Source organism: Myotis yumanensis, unplaced genomic scaffold, assembly GCF_028538775.1.
Source record: "Myotis yumanensis isolate MYYU_CA2020_CCGP unplaced genomic scaffold, mMyoYum1.0.hap1 SCAF_9, whole genome shotgun sequence".
In the NCBI taxonomy this organism is placed as follows: domain Eukaryota; kingdom Metazoa; phylum Chordata; class Mammalia; order Chiroptera; family Vespertilionidae; genus Myotis; species Myotis yumanensis.
In genome coordinates, this window is record NW_027223760.1 from 13,080,987 (window position 1) to 13,087,501 (window position 6,515).

Below are 6,515 nucleotides of genomic sequence, written 5' to 3' on the forward strand. Positions count from 1 at the left end.
ATTTCTATGGTTAAAAGCCATCCGGCTTGTAGTAATTTCTTATGGTAGTCCTAGGAAACTAATATAAATGGTATGGATATGCCACCTTTTGTTTATCCATTCATCAGCTGATGGACTTTTGGGTTGTTTCTGCTTTTTGGCTAATAGAAATAATGCTGCTGGGAACATTGTGTACACCTATGATACATTTTGAGTTAATTTTTGAAAAGAATGGAAGGTTAGATAGATTCTTTTTTAAATCTATGAATATTGAGTTGGTCTAGCATCATTTGTTGACGATTATCCTTCCTTCAATGAATTGCTCTTTCATCTTTGTCAAAATCATTTGGTCTTACTTCTAGGCTCTCTATTCTGTTCCATTAATCTATGTATCTATCCCTTCTCTAACACAATCCAGTCTGATTACTACAGTTACACAGTAGGTTTTTAGATCAAGTAGAGGAATTTCTCCTAACTGATTCTTCTTTCTCAAAATTCTTTTAGCTATCTAGGTTCTTTGCCTTTCCACATATATTTTAGAATAATCTTATCTATTACCATAGTCTGCTTTGGCTGCTATAAGAGAATAAACACACTGGGTGTTTTATAAGTAACAAAATATTTTAAAATGTATTTTATTGATTTTTTATAGAGAGAAAGGGAGAGAGATAGAGAGTAAGAAACATCGATGAGAGAGAAACACCAATCAGCTGCCTCCCGCACATCCCCTACTGGGGATGTGCCCGCAACAAAGGTTCATGCCCTTGACCTGGGACCTTTCAGTCTACAGGGCGACGCTCTATTTACTGAGCCAAACCAGTTTCAGCGAGTAACAAAAATTTATTTCTCACAGTTCTGGAGGCTGGGAAGCCCAAGATCAAGGTGCTGGCAGATTTGGTGTCTGGTGAGAGTTTGCTTCCTGATTCATACAGCATCTTCTTGTTGTGTCCTTACATGGTGGGAGGAGAAGGGAGCTCTCTGGAGTTTCTGTCATGAGGGCACTAATCCCATTCATGAGGGTTATGCCCTTCCCCATGACCTACCCAGCTTCCAAAGTTTCCTCCTCCACAAACCATCATTTTGGGGATTAGGTTTCAGCATATAAAATTTTTTTTGGCGGGGGGGGCGGGGGGGAGATTAGAAACATTTAGTCTAGAGCATCTGTACTTACAAATATTTTTTTCTGAGTAAATCCCAAGTTTGAAAAATCAATTACATATTCAATTAAATGAATAAGTCACATATTTCTATCTCTTAACTCCAGCCTTTCTCCTGAGATGCATATTTGAATATCCAACTAACCACTTGACAGCTACACTTCAGTATTTTGTTTTGAATATGTTAATTTTGAGATGCTCCTTTTATCTTCAAGTTTATCCTCTAGTCTTCCCCCTTTTAGAAAATGGCACCACTACTTAGCCAGATGCTCAAAACAAAACAAAATACAAGCTTCTTGTACTGGCTGGATGGCTCATTTGGTTAAAGTATCGTCCTCTACACCAGAAGCTTGTTTGTTCAATTGCAAGTGAGAGTACCTACCTAGGCTGAGGGTGTGATCCATGCTCAGGGTGCCTGCATGTGTGTGTGTGTGTGTGTGTGTGTGTGTGTGTGTGTATGTGTGGCAAATGATCAATGTTTCTATCTCCCTTCCTTTCTCTCTAAGATCAATAAAAAACAGCATATTCTTGGGCAAGGATAATAAAACAATAACAAAAAACAAACAGAAGAGTTTTAGTGTCTTTAAATACACACACACACAAGCACAGCAGAACATGTCTTTGTTAGTTTAAAAACATTTCAGGTTCTGGTGAAGTTGGCAGAATAGGTAAATGCAGTGCTCACAGTCTCCTACAACCACATCAGAAGCACCTGAAATAGAGACGAACAGAAGTCCTAAAACTAAGGATACGCAGAAGAAGGCACATAAAGACTAGCAGGAGGGGCACAGAAGCAAAAGTTGCTGGTCCCACATCCATGTGTGGCAGGAAAAAATCGGGAGGGATATTTCATCATTGGAGATTCCTCCTGAGGAGCTGAGGAGCAAGGAGTCCCAGTCCCACACCAGGCCCCCCAGCCAGGGTTCCAGTGCCATGAAGAGAAGTGCCCATAATTTCTGGTTTTGAAAACCAGCAGGAACTGTGACTGATTGAAATGGAGGGCTTCAGGAGTCCCAGGTTTTCCTCTTAAATGGCCCATGCCCAGTGTTACTTGAACTCACTTGTTCTGAGCTCCAGTGTGTGTGGAGTAACAGCTCTAAAGGCTTTAGGGGAAGGGTTGGCGGGAAAGCTTTCTGCAAGACAGAAGTGCTGGCAGAGACCATTGTTCCTTTGCTGAGCCTTCACCCCACAGAGAAGGTGCCTTGTCTGAGACTCCATTCATCTAGCTAACACTGTTTGCTCCACTCTGGAGATTCCCTGAGACCCTGCCCCAACCAACTTTTGGACCCACCGAACTTTCCAGTGGCTCCTCCATACAAATGGTCTGTCTTGGCTCATGCAGCAAACTTTCCTAGAATTTCTCAAAGGTTCACAAACCCCCAACAAGTAACATCTGTCCTCAGCATGCTCCATACCTCTTGCTAAGTGGCCCCAGGCCCAGCACCAATAGCAGCTGGTCTTGGTTTGCAGCTTGGCATTTCCCAGGCATCTCCAAACCCAGCACAGGTAACAGCCATCTGTAGATCTCTCTGTAGCTCCTGCGGAACAGGGTACTCGTGGCAAATGATCCCGGTCTGCACCTACTGAAAGGTCCCAGAGCCAGGGCATCCCGTAGACGGCTTCAGATCACACCAGAGCACCACCCAAGCACCCCCACAATGACACACTTAAGGGGTGAACTCAGTGGGCAGTGGAACCCCTCTGAAGTGGAGTTGGCCCCTGCACAGCAGCTCCTCTGCTGCCATCTTGGGCAGTCCTCAAGCCAACTGACCTGAGGGTAAGTCCCTCCCAGTGATGTGCCAACAGAAATCAAGGCTCAGCTACAGCTGGAGGGTGCGCAAAGTCTCACAGGGTGAACCCCTGAAGCATCTCGTTTAGGTGACTGAGAAGTCTGAGTGGGCCACTGGGCCCTACAGGACACTTACTACATTAGGCCACTCAACCAGCAACTCTACCCAATACATAGAAACATACACAGGCAGCCAAAATTAGGAGATAAAGGAACAGTATGTCTCAAATGAGAAACAAAACAAAACAAACACACACACACACAAACCCCAGGACAAGATTGCAGAAAAAGAATTAAATAAAATCGAAGCAAGCAACAGATCAATGTTTCTCTTACATCAATGTGTGTTTCTCTCTCTCAAATCAATAAAAACATGTCCTCAGATGAGGATTAACAAACAAAAACACTTGTGAGCTCCAAGAGACAGCTTGTTTTGTCTGTGATGTTGTCTCCCCAAAGCTAGCTGTGTTCAGTTATCCATAACGCTTATTGAATGGGTGCATTAGAAAGAGAGGCATGACCCCCAAAGTACCAAACTACCTAAAAACAGTTATCTCTGAAAATCTCTGAAGTAAATAACTCCAAACTCTTACATCAAAGATTCCTTAAGGAAAAAAAAATCATTGCAAAACTTTCAAAGAATAGCACATGGTTACCTTCCTTTTCAATCAGCCTCGGGTGATAGTCCGTGCTATTCCTCGGTGGATCTACATTTCTGTGGCATTTCTCATGGAGGTCAGCCGCGGAAACGTGGGTCTGGGCTGCCTTCACCTGGAGCTGTTTGTATTATTGACTTGCTCTCTGAACATTTAAATAATTTCTTCTTCCCAGCTCTTGGTCCACTCTCTCCCCTTCCTTCCTTGACTGAATTTTTCCTTGAGTGGGTTTACACTCTCTAGGTGGGAAAGCGTGGGGGGTTTTTTTGTTTTAACTATATTTTTATTGATTTCAGAGAGGAATGGAAAGGGAGAGAGAGAGAGAGATAGAAACATCAATGATGAGAATCATTGATAGGCTGCCTCCTGCATGCCCCCTGCTGGGGATTGAGCCCGCAAGCCGGGCATGTGTCCTTGGCTGGAATCGAACTTTGACCCTTCAGTCCGAAGGCTGACACTCCATCCACTGAGCCAAACCAGGTAGGGCTGGGAAGCGTTTTGATGCTCTTATATTTCTGAATCTACAACGACATCCGATCGCATGAAGTTTATTTTTATTTTTTTAAATATATTTTATTGATTTTTTACAGAGAGAAAGGGATAGGGATAAAGAGTTAGAAACATCGACAAGATAGAAACATCGATCAGCTGCCTCTTGCACATCCCATACTGGAGATGTGCCTGCAACCCAGGTACATGCCCCTGACCGGAACTGAACCCGGGACCCTTCAGTCCCCAGGCCGACGCTCTATTCACTGAGGCAACCGGTTAGGGCAAACCCCATGACATTTAAAGGGAGGGATTCTCCTGGCTCGTTCACCAGCGCCCATGTGTCTCGCGGCTTCTTGCCTGCATGGATGGTGCTCCTTAGGGATAATATGCTCCCCTCTCCAAGGGTAGCATGTCCGGAGGTGGGTTTGGAGGCGGGTGGGAGACGGGGGCGGCTGAAGGGGAGAAAGCATAGGCATACCTTGGCGTACAAATCCCAATTCCGCCCCAGCGACAAGTGGGGCAACCCTGAAAGCCCAAGGACTTCTTCAAACGCTGCCAGCCCCACCTGCTCCATGAGACATGCAGGTCCCATCTCATAGCCACGGGCCGCCCAGAGGGATGAGGGCGGCTGCGCGAGGACACGCGCCTGCGCACCTGCGCCCAGGAGCCCCAGGCCCTGGCTGGAGCACGCAGGTCCCGCCTTCCCGGGTAAACCAGCACTGCGCAGGCTCAGGCGCAGGCGCCAGCCAGTGGAGGGGGAGGGTCGCACGCGGGCCGGGCGGAAGGGAGGGGCCAGCGGCCAGGGCGGAGGACAAGGCCTCCAGCGTGTTCCGTGGCCTGGCGGTGGCTGGTGGAGGCGAGAGTAGCGAGAGCGAGGATGACGGCTGGGAGATTGGGTATCTCGACCGGGCCTCTCAGGTAGCAGGGGAGGCTGTTTCTTCTCCGCGCCGAGGTCTGCCTCCCAGGCCCTGGAAGCCCTGGCCTCCTCGGGAACCCTCTTCCTTCCTCCCCTGTTTGCCCTTCCTCCTTCGTTTCTCCAGTGGGAGTACAGGCGCTGGGGTTGGAGAGAAACCCGCAGCGTGTTGGTCTGGTTTCCTTACTGTGCTTTCCATCGCCGGCGCCTCGCTAGGTTGTCCATGTGGTAGCTCGTCCCGTGGGCTCGGACCCGCCATTACCCGGGCCCCTTTCGAGGTCATTTGAGACATGAATTCTTTGCAAACTTCGGGTGTCGCCCACCACCACCGTCCCGTCCCCCCTCCTCCCTCTTCCAAAACGATTTACCGGTTACGGTGGAAATGAAAACGTGTATAATTGTTTTTTTTTAAAGGTCTGCTTTTTTTAGAAATTAAAAGAACCGTGACCCACTGAAGACAAGAATGAAACGTTTAAGAAAGCATTGACCACAGGCGATATTTCCTTGGTCCAGGAGCTCCTCAGTTCTGGTGAGAAATACGGGGTAGTTTCAGCCCAACACCATTGTCTAAGTTCACAGCTGTTTCTGATTTTAAAAGGTGTGAGTTGCTTTTCTCAGGGGGTCACAGCGAATGTTAGTGGATCGAGTGTCCTGCAAATCTTTCTGACTCTGAGTTCTCTCTGCCTTTTCTTCCTCTAGTTTGAATGCCACCCTGTTACCTTCCATTAGTTCTTCCACCTCAAGACGCTTACTCTGACCAGTCCTACCCAACTAATACTGTTGTTGTTTTTTTTCTTTACTTTTTTCAGCATTTCTTAATCTATTAATATGTTCTCAAGAGTTGATTCTAGTTAGGTACATCTCAGTTACAGTCTTCTCCTGTGCCTGGTGTGTGTGTGCGTGTGCGTGTGTATATGTGTGTGTATGAGAGTGTGTGTGTGTGTAACATGAGGCCTGGGGTAGGAATCAGAATATCTGGTTATCTGTCCCAGCTGTATTGACTGGTCAGTGTGGTTCCCTGGAAACGTCATTTAAACTTCCAGAGCATCAATTTCTTTGTGTCAAGCTTCATAATTCTGGCCCTGGGTCCCATGACATTTTATTTTCCGTGGATCAAATACTATTTTTAGGAATTGCCTTGACGTAGAAATGTGAGTCGTTGATCATAATGATTGAAATTACCCAAAGGAACACCAGGCATTTACCATTGGAGTGGAGGTGTGGGGGTGGGTGGAGGATTGAGCAAAATGGAAAGAGAGAGAGAGAACTCATGGGCATAGACAGCAGTGTGGTGATGTAGGGGGCAGGGATAGAGAAGGTGGAAAATGCATGGAGGCAGTAAATGGTTTTGGAAAATAGAAAATAAAAACATTCACACACAAAAGAGTTAAATAATATTGTATATAGAAAAACGTTTGTCTTCTACCCTAGAGATGCCTCATTGTATAGTGGAAAGGAAGTCATTTTGTTAACAGTACAGTTCTGGGTTTGAGTACTAGCCCTGCCATGGGTGGCTCTGTAATTTTGAC